General features: G+C 42.3%; 1 protein-coding gene across 2 annotated transcripts in view; it reads left to right on the plus strand.

Moving 5' to 3' along the window:
• LOC110528344 (receptor-type tyrosine-protein phosphatase gamma) overlaps nt 1–25,753 on the plus strand; it is a 222,085-nt gene that overhangs the window by 7,140 nt on the left and 189,192 nt on the right. The window lies entirely within an intron of this gene.

The raw sequence follows: 25,753 nt of genomic DNA on the forward strand, positions 1-25,753 counted from the left end.
GGCGTTGGCATGCTTCGGTTTGGGTGGCACCTAGCCTAGTGTACTTGCATACTCCCTTAAAAGATGTTCACTTGAAAAACAAAAAGAAAGGAGGGAACGTGACAATATTACCCCGGGACATTGGAGGGCGATGAGCTGGTCATAGCCATCTACGGCCTTTACAAGGAAGAGACGCGCAGGAGAATATATTAGTGACACAGAGAGACACTTAACTGGGATCTTCAAGATTTGCTTTACCTAGCAAGACATATAGGCACGAGACAGATGTAGGGGCGTACTGCCGGGAGAGCGATGGTGGGGTGTTTCAAGAGTTCTTTTGGATCCAAACTGCTGCAGAAGACCCTCAATTTACCACCACCTGCTGTTCTGCCATGTACCACACTTCACTTTTTCTAATTTCCCTTGTTACGGCATACATGTATGCAACTCTATATGGGAAATACAATTTTATCAAGGCTTTTGGAATATGGTTCCTGGAAAAGGGTATGGTGTTTTATTGTTGTTGACCAAATAGGCAATATTTTATATCTGACATAGTCTCTTGTTACCTCTCATTCACAGGTGTCCATGTCAATGAACCTGGGTGTACCTACAGTCGTGGCCAAAAGTTTTGAGAATTACACAAATATTAATTTTCACAAAGTCTGCTGCCTCAGTTTGTATGATGGAAATTTGCATATACTCCAGAATGTTATGAAGAGTGATCAGATGAATTGCAATTAATTGCAAAGTCCCTTGTTGCCATTCAAATGAACTGAATCCTCCAAAAACATTTCCACTGTATTTTATCCCTGCCACAAAAGGACCAGCTGACATCATGTCAGTGATTCTCTCGTTAACACAGGTGTGAATGTTGATTAGGACAAGGCTGGAGATCACTCTGTCATGCTGATTGAGTTCGAATAACAGACTGGAAGCTTCAAAAAGAGGGTGGTGCTTGGAATCATTGTTCTTCCTCTGTCAAACATGGTTACCTGCAAGGAAACATGTGCCGTCATCATTGCTTTGCACAAAAAGGGCTTCACAGGCAAGGATATTACTGCCAGTAAGATTACACCTAAATCAACCATTTATTGGATCATCAAGAACTTCAAGGAGAGCGGTTCAGTTGTTGTGAAGAAGGCTTCAAGGTGCCAAAGAAAGTCCAGCAAGCGCCAGGACCATCTCCTAAAGTTGATTCAGCTGCGGGATCAGGGCACCACCAGTACAAAGCTTGCTCAGGAATGGCAGCAGGCAGGTGTGAGTGCATCTGCACGCACAGTGAGGCGAAGACTTTTGGAGGATGGCCTGGTGTCAAGAAGGGCAGCAAAGAAGCCACTTCTCTCCAGGAAAAACATCAGGGACAGACTGATATTCTGCAAAAGGTACAGGGATTGGACTGCTGTGGACTGGAGTAAAGTAATTTTTCTGATGAAACCCCTTTCCGATTGTTTGGGGCATCAGGAAAAAAGCTTGTCCGGAGAAGACAAGGTGAGCGCTACCATAAGTCCTGTGTCATAACAACAGTAAAGCATCCTGAGACCATTCATGTGTGGGGTTGCTTCTCAGCCAAGGGTGTGGGCTCACTCACAATTTTGCCTAAGAACACAGCCATGAATAAAGAATGGTACCAACACATCCACCGAGAGCAACTTCTCCCAACCATCCAGGAACAGTTTGGTGACGAACAATGCCTTTTCCAGCATGATGGAGCACCTTTCCATAAGGCAAAAGTGACCGCAACTATCGTTTTCATAGTTATAGAGAATGCATTTGGCATCATGACTGCAAGGATGGATGGGCCAATCTAGTGTACCCCTGAAAAGGCTAAGGACATTGTGAAGGCATGTGTGTCCCTCCACAACTACCTGTCCTCCACGGATGAAGCTCATGAGCTGAATGCAAGATACGTGCTTCCTGCTTTTGGTGACATGACCCTCCCTTCTGGCATCTACCAACCTGGAGAGTGGAGCAGAGTTGTGGCAGGGGACAACAATCTCCAAGAGCCAGGGAGACTCTCGTGCCAGGGCGACACTGCTTGCAAGTGAAACAAGAAACAAGCTCAGGGACTTCTTCCTCTCCCTCCCTGGACCTGTGCCATTGCAGGAAGACATGGTAAGGATAGGACAACTCAACCCAAGGCCAGCTAATCATGCAGAATAGGCCTATGTTAGGTCTATGTACTGCTCAACCACACACACCCATGATGGACACACACAGACTCACAGTTCTTCTTTGTGTGCACTGTGAACCAAAGTACTTTGTACTAAAATTATTTTTGATCTTGTTAATTAAATGAAACTTGATTATATCTCACTGTGCTTTAATATTATATTTAAGATTAAGATTAGATTGAACTACACCACACAAGTAGAAGACAGCCTGTAAAGTCTGTGAAACACAGCTCTTCTCAATGTTGTCAACACTTGATGTTCAAAAATAACGCATTGAAACACCTTGTATTGAGATGAAGAAACAGAGCTTTTTTAGTACACAAAAATAAACCTTTATTCTTTCATCTGGGCTCTGAAAGTAAACCACAATACAACACAGAAGTGTCTGCTGAGAACAGACATGTAAACAACACGTGTCAATTAAATATAATTAAAGTGTCAGACAAATGTAATTATTTGTACATTACAAATGTCTGCGAAAAAACAGACGTAAACAACAAAAGTGTAAAACATGAAAGTGTCTGACTCCTGAGATGTCTGAACAACACCAGAACATTGTTAATTTCACTGTGGTCCCAGTCGTTTGTTCAATGTCCTCTTCCTGAAGTCACGCTTGAAGTCATTCAGCTGGTGATCGAATTCCTCCCAGTTTTGTTGATATTTCATCCATGAAATCTGCTGTAGGTGCCATGGCCCTGTGAAGAGAGGGGGAAATTAGAGGAGTGTCTGTGGAGAGCAGTGTGGTGAAGAAAGGGAATCATAGGAAATAAAGGAGGAGAGTCTGAAATGTTTTACCTCTGGGACAAGTTGTTGGCTCGGTGCACGACCGGAGTCTACAGCTCTTTTCTTCCTTCTCACACCCCTGCTACTACTGCTGCTGCTCTGTGGCATTAGTGAGGAGTAGGTCTTGGAGGTGGGCCCAGGATAGAGCTTCCTAGGTCCGGCATGGAGATGGTTTCCCATTCTGCACTGCAGTTCAGTGTGGGATATGGGCTGGGGGGCGGTGAACAGGCAGTGCTGGGTTGCAGAGTACAAAAGCTGGTGCTGTCCCCATTCACTGGTGTTTGCCTTTTTGAAAAATAAAGAAATTACAGGGCTATTTAGTACACATATCCAAACCATCCAAAAGTATCAATGAACCATGTATCAAATATCATTAACTCAGACTACAATTAACTACAATGTTTCAAACCTTTCAATAGTTGAGTAGGCCTGGCCAAGTTACTTCAATTTTGCAACATTTTAGCTAGCTGGACCTTGCTACTGAACTTTGACTTCGGTTTTACCGAGATGGGAAGCTTAGATTTTCTTTCTCTGACAAAATTATGTTTGATCAAAAAGTTTAAAAAAGTTGTTTTGTTGGTTGGCTTGCTTTCTCTCCACGCGTCTGCTATTATGCTAGCTAGACATCCAAGTAGCTAACGCAAACTTATTAGCTTTTGTTAGCAAACATGGCTACTGTTTTCCTTGACTACAATGAAAATACAACATACCTCATCCTCTGATGAAGACTGGTGAAGTTGCTTTCCTTCTTCCCATGCTTCACATGCCTAACAAGCCAGGGAAGCTGCAACGAACATTACCACACTTTTTCAAACGAGTGTCTGGGTCTGAACCACTGTCTCTGCAATCTTCCTCCATGAATTCGACTTTACATGCTGGTCTTTACATAATACATGGCTAGAATCGTAGAGATGCAGGTACTTCTGTACCTCCTCGGCCAAGTGATGCTCGATGTTGTTGTCGTTTGCCATGTGGAATCCACATTGAGTTTCAGGCTGAATCAAGGAAAATAAACTTGCATCACCCCAACAGTTAACCAACCGTTCATCGCCGAAGGAGTGTAGATTTCAGTTTCTGAACTTCGGCTTGCCTCAAGAAATGTTTTGGTGTGCACAAACACTTTAAAAAAAACTTGCCAAAGACCAAAACAAACCAAAACGTAAAATGTCTTAACACATTTTGGTTTGTTTTTGTCTTTGGCAAGTTTTTTTTTAAAGTGTTTGTGCACACCAAAACATTTCTTGTGGCAAGCTGAATTTCGGTAGCACAAACTTTTTCAAACTGTTCCTGACTGGGAGGCATCCGTGCGCCTTAAGACTGCTGCTATCCACTGCAGCGCCCTCTGTTGTGTATTTGGGTACGTGTGTGTGTGCATGACTGTGTGTGTAGTTACTGTATGTGTGCATGCCTGTGTTTGTGTACGTACTTTGCGCCAGTCACTGTGATCAGCTCAAATGTACTTTGAGTGGACAAAGTTTGTGAACATTTACAGATGCACATTTCAGATCACAGTCATCACAGTGGTGAAGTCTGGAGATGTAAGCAGCAAGGCATTTGCACGATGTCATGACATTATCCCAGTGACATATCACAGGAAGTAACTACAGTCAGACAGACCACAACTTTTCCTGGATGAGTTGGACCCAACACCTGTCGCTTAGTAGATTTTAGAATTCTCTTTGAGAAGTTAACTTTTTGTTTAGTTTTTTGTGTAATATGACATGGCTTAAGTTGAAGTTAAAGTAAAATATTATTTAACCATGAATGACAATAGCCTCCGTTGTGAATATTTGTGCCCAAATTGATGGGGAAGAAGTGCTGAGTGAGTTAGTTTTTGAGGCAGAGAGAGCAGTGTTTAGTGTGCAGTAGTCTCAGCACTAAGTCTCCATATCCATGCTGTTGACATAACCCCTGTGGAGATAATGCAAATGTTTCACTTCCCCTAACACAAACATCCAACCACCCTCCAGTAGCAGCCGTAATTAACCAGACTTTTGAATATCATGACCTTTTTCTTCTGACATTTTCATATTTCAATAACATTGTTTCAGGCTTCTCTCAACAAAAGATAGCTCTCATTTATTGTCAAACTGTCATAAAGTAGCAGTTGCTAACCAACAAATGGGATCTAGATTCTGGAAGTGAAATGGTAGAACAGTACGAATTTGAAAGAAGCAGCCTGTTTTGTAATCCTAAATTCCTATCTAGTTCAGAATAAGCCTGACACCAGATTATGGGGGGACAAGTAAGCAGGTTGTTTGGTCACATCTCTGTGTGCATCGCTCCCTGCCTTCCCAACACACTGTTAGAGGAGCTATTGGCCTGACAGGATTAGTCCCCAGTCATGTGACACGTGTGTTTATCACAGCAGAGACAACCTCTCCCCTCCCCAGCCAGATGATTACCTAGCTAGGGGATTCTAGACACACACACACACACACACACACACACACACACACACACACACACACTAACAACAGTGTAGAAAGCTATGGGCAGTTAAAACACAGTGGTGGTTCATTGAGGTGTATTGAATGGGTCTCTTTCTATGTCATTGGTCATTTTGGTTGTTGCCTTTGACAGTGCTACTGCTCTTGTAGAAATGAAGGCTGTCACCTCTCCTGTGTCGAGATATAATCATCAATTCTGCGCACTGAGATCTCTGTCACTTTGGCTGTTCTCTTCAGGCCAGCCCACCTATGGCACGGTCAGACCTTTTAATCTGGAACACCAGTAGGATCCAGAGCTCTCATCCCTCTGCTTTGTTATGATCAACTAACTGAGCCATTCACCTGAATCAGAGAAGTGCAGGGGGCTGCCTTAATCAACGTCATCGGCGCCAGGGGAGCAGTTGTTATGGGTTAACTGCCTTGCTCAAGGGCAGAATGGCAGATGTTTCCACCTTGCCGGCTCGAGAGTCAACCAGTGACCTTTCGGTTACTGCCCAACACTCTTAACCGCTAAGCTACCTGCCGCCCCATATGAAGTAGGTAAAAGAGTATGTAAAGATGGCTGGTAACAAAATATCATTACATTTCCGTTCTTGAGTAGTGCCACTGTTCAGCAAAACAGTAATATGACGAGGCAGAAATATACAGTAATATGACGAGGCAGAAATATACAGTAAAATGACGAGGCAGAAATATACAGTAAAATGACGAGGCAGAAATATACCGTAATATGACGAGGCAGAAATATACCGTAATATGACGAGGCAGAAATATACAGTAATATGACGAGGCAGAAATATACAGTAATATGACGAGGCAGAAATATACAGTAATATGATGAGGCAGAAATATATACTTCCTGTAACGTTCACCATGTAATATTCACGATATTCAACATAAGAGTTTAAGAAAAGGTTACTTTCGGTCAAGTCTTAAAGCAACCTTTTTCTTCTCCCAGTCACTGTGGCAAGTAGATAAAAACATCTACCAGCTACTCAGATTGTTTACCACCCAAAATATGTTTTGCATTAATTACATCACAAAACATAAAATTAAGTGAATGATTATGCTTAGTAATGTTTTTAAAACAAGGAATGTATTACTTCTAAGATGGAATGTGGTACATTTCTGAATTAAATGTAATATCTTGTGACCTGTGTCTAACCAAAATATCAGATGAGACAAAAAAATGTCAACTCCACCATTTAAGGTGAAAGTGGTAATCGGGCGGGGCCACTCAAGTCTTCATGTGTGCCTGTGAGAATCTGAATAGTAGAGGCCGAAAACATCTGTTCTCTTCGCTAGCAGTGGAAGCAAATTCAAACTTTGAAAAATAACCTAACTTGTAAACAAAACATAATAAATATCCAAGAAACACATAGATAAAGTATCACTTTAGTAGTTAGGCCAACTTTTATGCCTGTGCGCATTGCTTTTAAAAATGAATCTTTCAGCACTTCATTGACAGTGTACACAGCCCCCCCCAGCCAGGCAGTGCTGCTGTGCGAGGTGGGATACCTATAACGTTAGGATTTCTATTTCTTTGTGCGTTACCAGATATGAAACAAAATGTCAGAAATACTTTGAAAACAACCTCTGCAGCATTTATTTTTCTATAAATCACTACTCACGTGCCCATTCTTGACTCTTTATAATGTTTATGAAATGCTCTCACTGTAGAGCCCTGAGTGTGACCACCTGCCAATAGGGCTGGTGAATTAAACATTCTTACCTGCCAATGCCAAAATCTACCCACATTTGGTGGTTGATTTTAGGCCCTGGTTTCAGTGTATCCTTTTCTCCCTGATTTGTTTGATGTTTTTGGTTGATGAGAGCAGAATATTTACAAGGGAAGAAGTTCACACAGTATGTTGGATCCTTGCTAGATATTGCTGCACTGTTGGAGCTAGAAACATTTTGTTGCACCTGCAATAACCTAACGTAGCAGGTGTAAAATAAACGCCTGAAACTAGATCCCCTACATACTGGTCTGAAACTAGATCCCCTACATACTGGTCTGAAACTAGATCCCCTACATACTGGTATGAAACTAGATCCCCCTACATATTGGTCTGAAACTAGATCCCCCTACATATTGGTCTGAAACTAGATCCCCCTACATATTGGTCTGAAACTAGATCCCCCTACATACTGGTCTGAAACTAGATCCCCCTACATACTGGTCTGAAACTAGATCCCCCAACATACTGGTCTGAAACTAGATCCCCCTACATACTGGTCTGAAACTAGATCCCCCTACATACTGGTCTGAAACTAGATCCCCCTACATACTGATCTGAAACTAGATCCCCCTACATACTGGTCTGAAACTAGATCCCCCTACATACTGGTCTGAAACTAGATCCCCCTACATACTGGTCTGAAACTAGATCCCCCTACATACTGGTCTGAAACTAGATCCCCTACATACTGGTCTGAAACTAGATCCCCCTACATATTGGTCTGAAACTAGATCCCCCTACATATTGGTCTGAAACTAGATCCCCTACATACTGGTCTGAAACTAGATCCCCCAACATACTGGTCTGAAACTAGATCCCCCTACATACTGGTCTGAAACTAGATCCCCTACATACTGGTCTGAAACTAGATCCCCCTACATATTGGTCTGAAACTAGATCCCCCTACATACTGGTCTGAAACTAGATCCCCCAACATACTGGTCTGAAACTAGATCCCCCTACATACTGGTCTGAAACTAGATCCCCCTACATACTGGTCTTGACAAGAAGAAAAAATACTGTCGGGGAAGGTTCTCTTCTGCACTGTTCAACTAATCCAGTAAATGTGGAGGAGTTAAGATGGAGTGTTGCCTTGTTAACTTCCAAAAGCTGGAAGTCGCGTCACATGTTCTCTTTCCATTTCCCCTGACAAACGGAACATAGGATTGTTGGGACTCTGCACCGCAGGTGTAAGCTCTGCAATCTACAAAACTGTGTACCTGACCATAAACGTTGATTTGATTTGAATGCACAAAGATGAAAGGACGGTACTTACTGTCACTCCCAGCGTACTGAAAGAAATGCATTACTCGTTGTGAAGAGGAACTCGAATGTTCTTTCTTTCAGAACATAATGGCTCCTTCCCTTTACACAACATGCGTCATACAAAGTGCATTCAGTGGAACGTTCAATTTACGCTTGTATCAGCTGGAGTGGTTAGTGCACACTGTAGGCCTACAGTAACTGCCTGCTGTACAGAGACATCAGTTGAATCCCTCTTCATGGTTCTCTTCATCGTGGCCATAAGCCCAGCCATGCAGTATCAATTCTCCACTAACATCAAAGGCCAGCTAAATAGGAAGGGAGGAGGGCTGCAGGGCAGGCAGGCATAGTGTAGAGATATAGACTGACTATGTCACAAATGGCATCCTATTCCCTATATAGTGCACTACTTTTGACCAGTGCCCATAGGGATCTGGTCAAAAAGAGTGCACTATGTATAGAACTGGACTCCTCTACTATTTTGGTATTGTATTATAGTATTTATAGCTATAATTGTAATGTAGTCATTTGGCCAGTTGGCAGCCAGGCTAAATACCTCATCAGCAGCGGCAGTGGAAAAAGAGAGGCTGCACTTGAGGAAAACTTTTCTTAAATATATTCAATTAGCTTTTTAAGAACCACATAATTTGATGTTACTGAAAGGTCAAATTGGCTAGATGGTGCTACAGGTTGCTAAAGGAATAGTTTATAATGAGGAAAGAAAAACCTGTAATTGACCAGATTCACATTTGGTATAGTGGAATGCCTTAAACGTTGCAATGATAATGAAGAATGAACGTGTCATTGGGAAACACAAGGGCCTGTTTTGGGTGTTATTGACTTTCCTTGTTTGTGGGCAGATGCCTACAGTATTTACAGTTTTCATCATGAATGTCAGTCGTCCAGGTTAATCACAGACTGCAGGCATCAAGAACATCTCAATGATGTGCTGTGGATGTGTGATATTATTCACAATAGGCTAGTCGCTACAGTAGAATTGTTTTCTAAATCAAAAGCTGTACAATTCATACAGGGAGTCATAACTCCTGACAACGGCCCGAGAAATGACCTGGAAAGCACCCAGCACTTTAGCACTGTAATTGCCACACGTTGACAGCATCACTTTACTCCCAATAAATTCACTGTGACAGTATTTGTTGCTGTGTACTGTATGTATGCCCAGGAGCATGGACTGTATCCTCTACTGTTTGATGATGATAGGGGACACAGAACAGGCCAGGGAGTATACTGTACAGTACAGTACAGTGAAGCCCAGGAGAGTTCAGTACTGTAGAGTAGACTCCAGTAGAATCCAGTACAGTCCAGTAGAGACCTGTAGAGTTCACTAGTAGAGAGACTGTTGAATGATTCTGGGCGGGTCGCACATTTGCTGACTTAAGACACTAGTTTAGGATTTGAATATTTTATCCACAGTACATATAGCGCCGGGCGGGCTGAACTGCTTGTTTTGAATGGAAGCAGGGAGATGTGTGTGAGCTGTCATTACCCCCCCCCCCGTGTCTAATCTGGTTAATGGCTTTCACCAAAGCCCCCGATACACTTAATCACAGAGCTGAGCACAGCACACCATTAAAGCTACAGTTTGGTATTTGTTCAAAGGTAATTTTAATCAGTGAGCAAAACAAACAGGCTTTTTACCTGTGGCTGAATGAATCCACTGGGTGGACCAACGGCTGATGCATATCGTTAGTTAGTTAGATGACTGCAAGTCGAGACATGGGGTCCTTAATGTTAGACCACTAACAGTAGATACGCAGTGCATATTTAAACAAGTCTGTTCTGTTTTTAGAGCACACATTGAAGTGTGTAGTTTAAAAATAACTTTGTTCAACATTGACTTCTCCTCAGGTTCATTCCATGTAATTTCAGCAGCCATGACACCCACCATCTCAAATTGTTCTGAAATGATTTCTGTAGTTACAAACAGATAATATTAGCATTGGTGCAACTTTATTTTCTTGACATATAATTTGACCTCTTAGATATTAAGCTAAATGATTGCAATGAAATTGGCCATTTTAAATTATAGGATTCAAATCCTCTTTCTTTTGCTTTTTGAGGTGGAACGACTCCTCAGGAAGTCTTACAGTGGGGCTTGACAAAAGAGGTCAAGTCTTTCCTCAGTCACACAATAGAATACTGGGTCATCAACGGTACCATTATGAGTACAGAGGAAATGCCAGGATGTTAGGGTTTTTCCCACCACACCGTGTGGCGAGGGGAAAATGAGCTTGCTGGAGACTACATGATTTACATGACCCAATTGGGTCTAATTGTCAGAGAGATTTAGTTTCAGAGTAGTAAATCTGGTCATTGTTTACAAAAAGTGATCTCAGTAAAGGTATTCTGTAAACAATTGTCCTGACAGTGGAACTAATCTAAGATTCTCTGAGGAACAACAAAGCTGCTGCTTTGCCCTAGTGATATTTGACCGGTCAAGTCACTACTGACCAGGAGTTCTTCCCTAGTGGAGGGCAACCTTACTAGGGATTGGTCAGGTAGCAGATGTCCAGGTCAGGGATTGGTCAGATGCCCAGCTCAGCTCATGTCAGCTCAGTGTGTCGTTGAGATGAAGATGTAACACTGATCTGAGTGGTTGACTAGCTTACCAAGCTTCTTTTCTCTTGAAGCTTGATCTTGCACAAATGAAAGATGATGGATCTCAAGAAGAGTTAACAGTATCTATAACGGCATGTAACGTAATATAATAAATGCTATGACTGTGACCAAGACTGTGTTTATTTACAGCATTGTACCTGTTTCCATTGAGGTTGGTTGTAAGAGCCGTTTAGTGTTTGTTTGACTATTAATTAGTTGTGGTTTATGTATAAGTCTTGGGGCTGTGTTCCCATCACCACATCGTTGGCTGATTTTAGCAATCTCGTTTTTTCCTGGCAGGCCTATGGGTGGTATAGTTCTGAGGGTCAACACAAATACCGTCTCCAGCTGGAGATGGAGAGGAAGAGCCTGAGGAATTAGAAAAAGCACACACACTTATTTTGGCATCTCGTTCTCTTCTCTCCCGCTCCCCTCAACTCACTCACTGTTCTTCGTACCGTGTTCTCACCTTTCGGCTCAGTGAGTTTTTGTCTGTGGAAATGCATGGGATTTAACATGGTGGCCTTTCCTCTTATAAACACTTACTTAAGTAGAGTAAACACAAGCGGAGAGTTTCTAACCATGCAAAAAAATATAGACCGGGAACATTGCCATGTAAACATGTGCTAGCTGGATGTGATGTGCTGTAACAGTCGGTGGGTGAGTTGTTCACAGCACAGTGGGCATTCTTCATTGGAGACAAACTGGGATAGCAGCTAGGCTCGCCACACAGACATCAGCTGCCAGCCGGACTGGGTCTACTGCACATCTGTTCTCCACATGGTGCCCAGGAATTCCACAAGAGCAGTCTCTCACAGTCTGATGCTTTCACTAAACATCTAGCAATGTTCTCATCGAGTGCAGTCCCTGTGGAGAGGAAGCTACATATGTCTCTGGTTGGTAGGCGTATATGTATGTTTGGATTTAAGTCAGTTCTTAAGTCAGAGTCCATTAGACTTGATACACAATAACTAGGCCTGATTTCCATCATGGTAACACTTTATTTGAACACAAGCTAACGTTTACGTACAGAACATTGGGAATGCTATACAACAAAACTTGTTTTTAAAGGTTTTGCTTTTGGGAGAGGTTTTGCTTTTGCTTCTTCCTCTGTTTGGCTCATAGAATCTGTAATTTAATGAAGAAATGACATCATAGCTGAAGATGCTGCTCTCAACTGGATCATCATGGTAGAAGGTTAGAAGTGTCCAACAGAACTACAGACAACCACCTCTTAGAAGCTTAAAAGCTTGGAATGAAGGAACAGTGCCTCTGGGTGTACATACAACAATGACTTTCGCCCATGTACAGTATATGACTGTTTAAAACATTGTAGTGGGTGGGAAAGACTTTGACATGATGTGGCTTGCTATACTATAGCTGGAAGGATTCAAAGCCACTACTGGATTATTCAGACAGCAGCTTGATGTGATTCTAGCTAAAATGGAAGAGAGTTGGATGTGGTTATGTGAACATGAAGGGTTGAGAAGCAGATACAATGGCGCTGCGCACACAAACTCAAAATGAACTTTCCTTTGACCTTGTTGTTTTCTAATAGTATTTGGGACGGCCAGAAGAGGACTGGCCACCCCACATAGCCTGGTTCCTCTCTAGGTTTCTTCCTAGGTTTTGGCCTTTCTAGGGAGTTTTTCCTAGCTACCATGCTTCTACACCTGCATTGCTTGCTGTTTGGGGTTTTAGGCTGGGTTTCTGTACAGCACTTTGAGATATCAGCTGATGTACGAAGGGCTATATAAATAAATTTGATTTGATGATTTTAATTGTAAACAGTATTACAATGAAAATGTAGGACATCAACTAAATATAAACCAGCAGATTGTTGACATGTCCCCATAATACACTCTGTAGTCCACTACTCCACTACTGTTGCAAGCCAGTGTACTGTAACTAAAGCAGATTATTATGCCCGTTTTTCCCATGCAGATTCAAACAGAGAGAACAGAGGTCAACTCAGTCTGTTGTATTATTTACTGTAGGATCACATGATCTGTGCCGCCTTTGCAGGGCACATCCCAATTGGCACCCGATGCCCTTTATAGGTTACCACTTTAGCGCACTCTACAGTACCAGTCAAAAGTTTGGACACACCTACTAATTAAACGTTTTTTTCTTTATTTTTTACGGATTTCTACATTGAAGAATAATGAAGAATAATAGTGAAGTGGAATCATGTAGTAGCCAAAAAAGTGTTAAACAAATGAAAATATATTTTATATTCTAGATTCTTCAACGTTTGCCTTGAAGACAGCTTTGCACGCTCTTGGCATTCTCTCAACCAGCTTCACCTAGAATACTTTTTCAACATTCTTGAAGGAGTACCCACTTGTTGGCTGCTTTTCCTTCATGCTGCGGTCCAAATCATCCCAAACCATCTCTATTGGGTTGAGGTCAAGTGATTGTGGAAGCCAGATCATCTGATGCATCACTCTCCTTCTTGGTCAAATAGCCCTTACACAGCCTGGAGGTGTGTTGGGTCAATGTCCTGTTGAAAAACACATTTTCATTTTATTTAACTAGGCAAGTCAGTTAAGAACAAATTCTTATTTTCAATGACGGCCTAGGAACAGTTCAGGGGCAGAACGACAGCTCGGGGGTTTGAACTTGCAACCTTCCGGTTACTAGTCCAACGCTCTAACCACTAGGCTACCCTGCCGCCCCAAAATGACAGTCCCACTAAGCGCAAACCAGATGGGTTGGTGTATCACTGCAGAATACTGTGGTAGCCATGCTGGTTAAGTGTGCCTTGAATTCTAAATACATTACCAACAATGTCACCAGTAAAGCACCCCCACACCATCACACCTCCTCCATGCTTCACGGTGGGAACCACACATGCAGAGATCATCTGTTCACCTACGCTGCGTCTCACAAAGACAAAGTGGTTAGAACCAAAAATCTCAAATTTGGACACATCAGACCAAAGGACAGATTTCCACTGGTCTAATGTCAATTGATCATGTTTCTTGGCCCAAGCAAGTCTCGTCTTCTTATTGTTGTCCTTTAGTAGTGGTTTCTTTGCAGCAATTTGACCATGAAAGCCTGATTCATGCAGCCTCTGAACAGTTGATGTTGAGATGTGTCTGTTACTTGAACTCTGTGAAGCATTTATTTGGGCTGCAATTACGGAGGCTGGTAACTCAAATTAACTTATGCTCTGCAGCAGAGGTAACTCTGGGTCCTCCTTTCCTGTGGCGGTCCTCATGACAGCCAGTTTCAGCATAGCGCTTGATGGTTTTTGTGACTGCACTTGATGAAACTTTCAACGTTTTCCTGGATTGACTGACCTGTCTTAAAGTAATGATGGGCTGTCGTTTCTGTTTGCTTATTTGAGCTGTTGTTGCCATAATATGGACTTTTACCAAATAGGGCTATCTTTTGTATACCACCCCTACCTTGTCACAGCAGAACTGATTGGCTGAAACGCATTAAGAAGGAAAGAAATTCCACCTTTTAATTGGTTGAGAGAATGCCAAGTGTGTGCAAAACTGTCATCAAGGCAAAGGGTGGCTACTTTGAAGAATGAGTCAGTGTGTGCCCTAACTTTTGACTGGTACTGTATTGGGAAGTGGTTCCCAAGTCCAGTCCCCGAGTACTCCCTACACAGCACACATTTTTGTTGTAGCCCCAGACAAAAACACCTGATTCCACTTGTCAAGGGCTTGATGATTATTTGACATGTAGAATCAGTTGTGCTTGCCCGGGGCCACACCAACAATATGTACTATTGGGAGTACTGGAGTTGAGAAACACTGATATAGGGAATAGGGTGCCATTTGGGACACAACCTTGCAGTCATGCCCTCAGGATCCCCCTGCAAGGCTAAATAATCCCTGCCAGGGTAGAAAGTGCTTACTCACAGCAGGCACCATGCTGAACGTTTTGTAGAGATGTATTCCTGGGCGGGCTAAGTATTTTATACTGTATTTGTACTGTATTTCTGACAATTTCTCTTCCTGGTCCTGAGTGTTGTGAATGCCCTCATTGGAGTGGAGAGCAGAGCTTGCTTTTTAACACTGTCACTGTGTGAATGTCTTTGTTGATATTTATCAATTTATCAATTTTTGAGCTGGGGTGAGTTAATTCATCCAGGGGATGAGCATGTTCATCATACCCCTCAGATCCATGCCAGGCTATACCTGGTAACCATGCTCATGGTTAAGAGAGGGAAGTATGGCCTTTTATGAATAATAATGAAGGTGTAGTGGTCCTGTGGTGGCTTTACTGAGGTATTTCTTCTCTTCTCCAGGGTAACACTGCTTGTTTTGAACACTGTGTGAGGTCTACAGGGAGAACTGTGTGGAGCTGGAAATAGAAAGGGCTAGTTGGATATATGGTTCAGGGGAAAAGGAGGAAAATAATGAGTGTGTGTGAGAGATGCTCTTTGGTTAAGGAGTTGTTTTGTCTGTTTTCCAGTCTACTGTATAAATCCTGCATACTAGTATTTAATGGTATTTAACTAGTATTTAATGGACTGGTGCCCACCAGACGAAAGTTTGTACCCAAAGGATTCTCATTTAATCAAGTGCATTATAATGTCTTGGAAACATGATGACATTTCAAAGGAAGGTAAATAATTAGTATGGAAACCCTTTGTCATCATTGTAATGTCATCAGATTGACTTTAGATGCAGTATAACTTTAGCTAGGTAGCTAAGATTGAGGTGAGAGCACTGGATTTTAGCTAGCCAAAGTTAGGATTGCTAGCTATTTTTTACAACATTTGCTAGCTAATGTCAACATTGCCTTTCTCGAAAGTAAATTTGACGACATCCGTTGTTGTCAAATTTGTTTCCTAATATATTTGCCTAATTTTGTAATGTCATGGTATTTCCAAGCCGCTAAGTAATTCAGACAAAACAATCATTAGCCCCCTTTTTAACCTCTCTGGGATATGTGGGATGGTAGCGTCCCACCTGGCCAAAAGCCAGTGAAAATGCAGAGCGCCAAATTCAAACACTTTACTATAAAAATCTAACTTTCATGAAATCACATATGCAAGGTAGCAAATTAAAGCTACACTTGTTGTGAATCCAGCCAACATGTCAGATTTCAAAAAGGCTTTTCGGCAAAAGCAAACAATGCTATTATCTGAGGATAGCACCTCCGTAAACAAAGAGAGAGAGCATATTTCAACCCTGCAGGCGCGACACAAAACACAGAAATAAAAATATAATTCATGCCTTACCTTTGACGAGCTTCTTTTGTTGGCACTCCAATATGTCCCATAAACATCACAAATTGTCCTTTTGTTTGATTAATTCCGTCTATATATATCAAACATGTCCATTTATTTGGCGCGTTTGATCCAGAAAAACACCGGTTCCAACTTGCGCAACGTGACTACAAAATATCTCAAAAGTTACCTGTAAACTTTGCCAAAACATTTCAAGCTACTTTTGTAATACAACTTTAGGTATTTTTTTACGTAAATAATCGATACAATTGAAGAAGGGATGATCTGTGTTCAATACAGAAGGAAAACAAACTGTAGCTAGCTTTCTGGTCACGAGCCTCTATCTAACAGTACACTTCAAGTTACCCTCGTTCAAGATGGCCGTACTTCTTCATCACACAAAGGAAAAACCTCAACGAATTTCTAAAGACCGTTGACATCCAGTGGAAGCGATAGGAACTGCAAGAAGGTCCCTTTAGAAATCTGGATTCACAATGAAAATCCATTGATAAGAGAGTGACCTGGAAAAAAAAAATCTGAATAGTTTGTCCTCTGGCTTTCGCCTGCTAAATAAGTTATGTTATACTCAGACATGATTCAAACAGTTTTCGAAACTTCAGAGTGTTTTCTATCCAAATATACTAATAATATGCATATCTTATCTTCTGGGGATGAGTAGCAGGCAGTTGAATTTGGGCATGCATTTCATCCGGACGTGAAAATACTGACCGGGCACCACTCGACCTTCAGGAGTCACTCGACCTTCAGGAGTCACTAAGGCTGACACCTTGACCATACAGGCCTTGTGCTGTGTTGATTTTTGTCTATTCACACCAGACGTGATCATGGCACACAGGTTAAAATACCAAAACCAATTGGGAATCAATTATATTAATTTGGGTGCATGTTAAAGTACACATGAAACATTCATGGACATTTAGCTAGCTAACTGGGTAAATCCATTTGAATTCAATCACTTTTTGACAGCCTCCATTTTGATTGAAACAAAACTTTCTGTACTTGTTTGTCCATACACCAGAAGTTTAGTGAACCGTACTGAGTTCACAAAAATTGGCTGAAAGGGACCAATTGTGATCTTCCATGCACCCACGTTGGTTTTTATGAACCAAGTTCCATTTTAGTATTTGTCAACTCAGATGCTTGTAACTAGGGCTAGGAATTGCCAAGGACCTCACGATATATGATATTATCACGATACTTAGGTGCCGATGCGATCTGTATTGCGATTCTCACGATTCCAAACATATTATTCACTCTGTGTGCTGCAGAGAAACGTGAGAGAGCATAAGAAAACGAGTTTTGATAAATCAGGGAAGTAAAAGTGCTGAAAACATGTTGGCTAACTATTTAAAAATAATATGAAAGATAAGTTGTATGATGAAAAATACCGTAGCTTGTGCGCAGGTACAGTCGACTATCGTTAGTTTTTTTGCTACTGTTGGTAGAATTAGCTAACGCATACAGTGCATTCGGTAGGTATTCAGACCCCTTGACTTTTTCCACATTTTGTTACGGTACAGCCTTATTCTAAAATTGATACAATTATATTTTTTTCACATCACTCTACACAAAATACCCCATAATGGCAAAGTGAAAACAGGTAGTTCATTTTGTTGCTAATTTATTAAGAATAAAAAACATGACTTATTTAAATAAGTATTCAGACCCTTTGCTTTGAGACTCAAAATTGAGCTCAGGTGCGTCCTGTTTCCATAGATCATCCTTGCAATTATTCTACAACTTGATTGGAGTCCACCTGTGGAAATTTCAGTTGATTGGACATGATTTGGAAAGGCACACAATAGCTGTCTATATAAGGTCCCACAGTTGACAGTGCATGTCAGAGCAAAAACCGAGCCATGAGGTCGAAGGAATTGTTCGTAGAGCTCCAAGACAGTTTTGTGTTGAGGCACAGATCAGGGGAAGGGTACTAAAACATGTATGCAGCATTGAAGTTCACCAAGAACACAGTGACCACCATCATTCTTCAATGACAAAAGTTTGGAACCACCAGTACTCTTCCTAGATCTGGCCTTGCGGCCAAACTTAGCAATTGAGGTAGAAGGGCCTTGGTCAGGGAGGTGACCAAGAATTTGGTGGTCACTCTGACAGAGCTCCAGAGTCCTTCTATGGAGATGGGAGAACTTTCCAGAAAGACAACCATTACTGCAGCACTCCATCAATCAGGCCTTTATTGTAGAGTGGCCAGACAGAAGCAACTCCTCAGTAAAAGGCACTTGACAGCCCACTTGGAGTTTGCCAAAAGGCACCTAAAGACTTTCAGACCATGAGAAAAAAAGGTTTTTGGTCTGATGAAACCAATATTGAACCTGAATACCAAGCGTCACGCCTGGAGGAAACCTTGCACCATCCCTATGGTGAAGCATGGTGGTGGCAGCATCATGCTGTGGGATTTTTTTTCAGCGGCAGTTACTGAGAGACTAGTCAGGATTAAGGGAAAGATGAACGGAGCAAAGTAAAGAGAGATCCTTGATGAAAACCCGATCCAGAGCGTGCAATACCTCAGACTGGGGCGAAGGATCACCTTTCAACAGGACAACGACACTAAGCACACAGCCAAGACAACACAGGGGTGGCTTCGGGACAAGTCTCTATATGTCCTAGAGTGGCCCAGCCAGAGCCTGGACTTGAAACCAATTGAACCTCTCTCTCTCAACCTGAAAATAGCTGTGCAGCAACACTCCGCATCCAACCTGACTGAGCTTGAGAGGATCTGCAGAGAAGAATGGGAGAATCTCCCCAAATACAGTTGTGCCAGGCTTGTAGCTTCATTCCCAAGAAGACTCAAGGCTGTAATCGCTGCCAAAGGTGCTTCAACAAAGTACTGAGTAAAGGATCTGAATACTTATGTAAATGTGATATTTCAGTATTACATTTTTTATACATTTGCAAACATTTCTAAACTTTGTCATTATGGTGTATTTTGTGTAGATTGATGAGGAAAGAACCAATTTAATCCATGTTAGAATAAGGCTGTAATGTTAAACAAATCACTTCTTTGGTTTCTTTATGATTTCATGTGTTATTTCATAGTTTTTATGTCTTCACTATTATTCTACAATGTAGAACATAGTAAATATGGAGAAAACCCCTTGAATGAGTAGGCTTCTCAACTTTTGACTGGAACTTATATATATTTTAAATCGTATAACTTGTACTTGTGAATAGCCTGTACTTGTGAATAACTTGTACACGCTCGCTCACGCAATGCAGCCGGTCTGGTTAGTGTGTGAGACGTCTTCAAAACGTTCATAACAATGACGACTGAGTGATGGAGGTACAACCTATGAATAGGTAGATGGTGTTTCAGGTGTGTAAAGATGTATTGCAGTAGCATGCTCTACCATCCTCTCCCAGGCCTATAAACCTAAGCCCTGTGTGTGTCAGGTTGTGTTGAGGTAGGTGTATTACGGTTCAGGGTCTATGAGTGCTCTAACCAGGCTTCCCCAGGCCTAAGCCCTGAGCCCTGTGTTGTTGTCTGCTCTGCTCTATGGCTTCAGCTGGCTGCTTTAATCCTGGGGCCACAGGGGACTCCCTCCTGGGTGAGGAGGGAGTTTAAACTGTTGACATGGTGCTGTCTCTCTTCAGCTCTGATCTAAGACTGACTGACTGACTGACTGACTGGGAGGAACCCTACTTTTCTGCCTGTTGCCTTCAGGTAGCTACGCTGTTGCTACTTGGCCGGCGTGCCATCCTCCCACACAGACAAACCCTCACTCTCTTTCTTTACCTTTATATCTGCGATCTCTCTCTCTCTCTCTCTCTCTCTCTCTCTCTCTCTCTCAATTCAATTAAAATGGCTTTATTGGCATTGGAAACAAATGTTAACATTGCCAAAGCAAGTGAAATAGATAATAAACAAAAGTAGAATAAACAATAACAAATTAGATGTAAACATTACATTCACAAAAGTTCCAAAGGAATAGAGACATTTCAAATGTCATGTTATGGCTATATGCAGTGTTGTCACAATGTGCAAGTAGTGAAAATAAAAAAGGGCAAATAAATGAAAATAAATATAGGTTGTATTTACAATGTGCTTTGTTCTTCACTGGTTGCCCTTTTCATGTGGCAACAGGTCACAAATATTGATGCTGTGCTGCACACTGTGGTATTTCACACAATAGATATGGGAGTTTATCAAAATGGATTTGTTTTTCGAATTCTTTGTGGATCTGTGTAATCTGAGGGAAATATGTGTCTGTAATATGGTCATACATTGGGCAGGAGGTTAGGAAGTGCAGCTCAGTTTCCACCTCATTTTGTAGGCAGTGTGCACATAGCCTGTCTTCTCTTGAGAGCCATGTCTGCCTACGGCGGCCTCTCTCAATAGCGAGGCTATGCGCTCTCTCTGTCTCACTCTGTGTCTCCGTCTCACTCTACCCCTCTATCTCTGTCACCCTCTTTCTATCTCTATTCATCTTGCCACACTATCAATTTAGATATAAGCTGCTGGCTCTTTCACCTCCCTTTATCACAGACAGGAGATATGTTTCAATATGGTTCAATAGAAGCCATTTTCTGACACCTGTCAGTATTTCTGAACATCAAAGAAAAGTCTGGATCACTGACATCTGTCTGTCTTACATCTCAAAAGCCAAAATTACTACATGCATACCACGTGCTTTGTATCCCTCATATGCCCATTGATGCTAACAAAACATGAGTCATTAATTGTCTTATTCATATAGCATCAATGACTTCCTCCCAGATCAGCGTTGTGGTGCTGAAGAGATAGTGTTACCTTTTTGATCATAACAGCACAGTGCACCACCTGAAGCCAGAGAGAAGAGTCTTAATGAATCCCCCTTCTAATGATGCAACTATCAGTAAGAACTGTGCTGGGCAGAGGAGAGGTGTGTGTGTGTGTGTGTGTGTGTGTGTGTGTGTGTGTGTGTGTGTGTGTGTGTGAACCAAGCTAAAGCTATGAGTCACTCTCAAGAGGGGGCTGTAGAATAATAAAGGAATCCCCCTCTGACTCCTAAGGCTAAAGTTATCCGCCCCCTACTCCCCAATGACACAATACTAGAGAGGAGTGGGTGTTCTCAATCAATAGGCATGGCTACACTTCCACAGCCCTATCCTGGGTAAATACACTTCCATTTGTAGGAGGGGTGGTGGGTGGTATTATTATAGTTCTAAATGTTCTTGGCAGAAGGAAATGTTTACCAAGTTGCAGCAGGCATCTAAGATGTTTGGGTCTCTGAGTGCGTGTTGGCCTAAAAGATGATCTTTGGTATCTGGTAATTGGGCTTAGGTGGGCGAGAGAGGAGCTACTGAGAACAGAGCATTAAAGGTTGCAGGGTAGGATGAGAGTATTTGATGACTGAGTCAATGTAAGATGGAGGCTCTCTAATATTGCTTACCTACACCACTACTGTAGTGTTGCGCTCAGCTGAAGGAGAGAGAAGTCAGAGACCTTTGTAAAATGCAGACACACACACACCCAGGGTAGGCTCTCAGAGAACATTGAAAATCTTTACTGTATCTATGTGGCTAGTCTTTCAAACGCAGGGATGGACAGCTCCCTGTCTCCTCTCTCTCAGTGGATAACCTGGTTCAATGAGGTACTTGGTGAGAGCATACCACCCCCCCACGTGCAAGTTCATAGCCTACGCCAGAGCCCAGTATCTCTGTTACTGGTGCACTCTAGGGGATGTGTTGGGCAACAGTGTCTCTCTCCTTCCCCCTCCTGCAGACAGCAGCTAACATACAGTACCTGATCAAAAGTTTGTGGGCACCTGCTCATTGAACATCTCATTTCAAAATCATGGGCATTAATGGAGGTGGTCCCCCCTTTGCTGCTGTAACAGCCTCCACTCTTCCACTAGATGTTGGAACATTGCTGCTCTAACAGGGCAGACATTTGACGAATTTACTTGTTGGAAAGTTGACATCCTGTGACTGTGCCACATTGAAAGTCCCTGAGCTCTTGAGTAAGGCCATTCTACAGCCAATGTTTGTCTATGGAGATTGCATGGCTTTGTGCTTGATTTTATACACCTGTCAGTAACGGGTCTTGCTGAAATGGCTGAATCCACTAATTTGAAGGTGTCCACATACTTTTTATATATTGTGTAGCTTCTCAGCCTGCAACTGGGCGTCGTGAATGGGCAGTAATCTGAAACCACCTAAACAACCTTATCAGAAAGAAAAATCATGGACTCGATTTTTCCATTTGGTTATTTCCAAATTGCAGTTTATATTTCTGTGCACAGTACAGCCTCCTCATCAATTTCCAGAATACAGTTTGTTCAGGAAATCCAGGCACTGTCTGAATGCCGTTGATGGATGGTGAGTGTGTGTGAGAGCAGCCTCGAGTATCAAAGGGCTCTGAGGGTTTTCAGATAAACTATTATTGTTGTTGTTCCACCTCCCTCTTGGATCAACCCTGATGCTGGTGATCATTACTTCTGATTAAAGTCCACACAGAGGGAAGACAGATACATACTATTGGTTAAATGATCCACACAGAGGGAAGACCGATACATACTATTGGTTAAATGATCCACACAGAGGGAAGACAGACACATACTGTAGGTTAAATGATCCACACAGAGGGAAGACAGACACATACTGTAGGTTAAATGATCCACACAGAGGGAAGACAGACACATACTGTAGGTTAAATGATCCACACAGAGGGAAGACAGACACATACTGTAGGTTAAATGATCCACACAGAGGGAAGACAGACACATACTGTAGGTTAAATGATCCACACAGAGGGAAGACAGACACATACTATTGGTTAAATGATCCACACAGAGGGAAGACAGACACATACTATTGGTTAAATGATCCACACAGAGGGAAGACAGACACATACTATTGGTTAAATGATCCACACAGAGGGAAGACAGACACATACTATTGGTTAAATGATCCACACAGAGGGAAGACAGACACATACTATTGGTTAAATGATCCACACAGAGGGAAGACAGACACATACTATTGGTTAAATGATCCACACAGAGGGAAGACAGACACATACTATTGGTTAAATGATCCACACAGAGGGAAGACAGACACATACTATTGGTTAAATGATCCACACAGAGGGAAGACAGACACATACTATTGGTTAAATGATCCACACAGAGGGAAGACAGACACATACTATTGGTTAAATGATCCACACAGAGGGAAGACAGACACATACTGTAGGTTAAATGATCCACACAGAGGGAAGACAGACACATACTGTAGATTAAATTATCCACACAGAGGGAAGGCAGACACATACTGTAGGTTACATGATCCACACAGAGGCAATGAGGAATACAAAGCATTACGTTGTGTGTAGCAATGATGACACCTGGGCTGTGGTTACTGTGTGGGCTGGTCTCGTGGGGGCAGGCAGTCTTCTCCTACTTTTGCTGGTAAGGCCTGTGGGCCAATCAAACTATCATCTGGTTCTCCAGGTCTCTGGCTGTTTAACCCCCACAGCATGTTCTGTTCTGCCCTGATTGAACTCTCTCTCCATCTCACTCTCCCTCCATCACTACAAAATGGATGGCAAAGTAGGGTTATTTTATGAAAGGGTTACAGAGGAAGTACAGAGGAAGTGAAGAGTGTACATTGTTTGGTTCACCTTTGTGTCAGTGCATGATATACAATAAGTACAGTATCCTATCCGTGTTCTTTTGCACCACAAACCCCCTAAAAACCTTTGACCTCTCAGGAGTTATCCCACCCACACCCATCTACAGCTCCAGTCTTCATAGTTTTGTGGTGTTATAAAGGCTCACAGAATGGTTCCTTTCTTTCTTTGCTCTCTTCATCATTTTGGATGATTGCCCAGATTGTTCTGGCTCCTACTCAGCAGTTTGGCTTAATTGACCTGCCTGAGGCTGAGACGGCAACATCTATCCCATTCCCTAGAGTTTAACATACAAAGACCAGGAACACTGTTTTTGTATTTTATAACTTTGTATTGCAGTTAGAATTATACCTTTGTAATTGTTTTATATACTGTTGATCCCAAAACATGTTTACTTCAATGTAAATACAGAAAATATTAAACAATAGGGTAAGTGTACCAAAAGCCCACCAAAATCTAAGTATAGAAATGTTTTTAATGTATTATTTGTAAAAAAAAAAAGAAAGTATTTTGCTCCCTTTTTCTCCCCAATTTTTCTGATCTTGTATCATCGCTGCAACTCCTCAACGGACTCGGGAGAGGTGAAAGTGGAGCCAAGTGTCCTCCGAAACATATCCCGACTAACCGCGCTACTTAACCCGGGAGCCAATCGCACCAATGTTTTGGAGGAAACACTGTTCAACTGGCGACCGGGGTCAGCCCGCAGGCCCCCCACCTTTCCACCAAGTCAGTTCGACAGATTTCTGCCCTGCTAGAGCTGCCCCGATCAACTCTAAGTGTTGTTATTGTGGAAACATAAGTGGAAACTGTTATTGTGGAAATAGAAGTGGAAACATCTAGGAGCAACAACGGCTACCCCGCGAAGTGGTGGGCCACACAAGCTCACAGAACGGGACCGCTGAAGCGCATGGCGCAAAAAAATTGTCTGTCCTTGGTTGCAACACTCACCACCCAGTTCCAAACTGCCTCTGGAAGCAACATCAGCTTGTCGGAAGCTTAATGAAATGGGTTTCCTTGGCCGAGCATCTGCACACAAGCCTAAGATCACCAAGCGCAATGTCAAGTGTTGGCTGGAGTGGTGTAAAGCTCGCCGCCATTGGACTCTGGAGAAGTGGAAGTGCGTTCTATGGAGTGATGGATCACGCTTCACCACCTGGCAGCCTGACAGACGAGTCTGTGTTTGGCGGATGCCATGAGAACGCTACCTGCTCGAATGCATTGTGCCATTTCCAACTGTAAAGTTTGTTGATGGAGAAATAATGGTCTGGGACCGTTTTTTTATGGTTCAGGCTAGGCCAGTGAAGGGAAATCTTAACGCTACAGCATACAATGACATTCTAGATGATTCTGTGCTTCCAACTTTGTGGCAAAAGTTTTGGGATGGCCCTTTCCTGTTTCAGCATGACAATGCCTCCGTGCACAAAGCGAGGTCCGTACAGAAATAGTTTGTCGAGATCGCTGTGTAAGAACCTGACTGACCCGCAAAAGCCCTGACCTCAACTCCATCGAACACCTTTGGGATGAATTGGAATGCCGACTGAGAGCCAGGCCTAATCGCCCAAATATCAGTGCCTGACTTTACTAATGCTCTTGTGGCAGAATGGAGGCAAGTCTCGCAGCAATGTTCCAAAATCTAGTGGAAAGCCTTCCATAAAAAGTGGAGGCTGTTATAGCAGCAAAGGGGGGACTAACTCCATATTAATGCCCATGATTTTGGAATGCCATGTTTGACGAGCATGTGTCAGCCATGTACTGTATCTCTCAGATAGAGGAAAGACACTTCAAAACAAACTTCCTTCCATTTTTCAGCAAATAATTGTTTCAGATTTTTTTTGATACTTCAAAAAAAATAATCTTAAAATTCTAAATCAAATAGTAAAATGATCTTTGGTACAACCTTC

This window comes from Oncorhynchus mykiss, chromosome 7 (genome assembly GCF_013265735.2).
Source record: "Oncorhynchus mykiss isolate Arlee chromosome 7, USDA_OmykA_1.1, whole genome shotgun sequence".
Taxonomy (NCBI): Eukaryota; Metazoa; Chordata; class Actinopteri; order Salmoniformes; family Salmonidae; genus Oncorhynchus; species Oncorhynchus mykiss.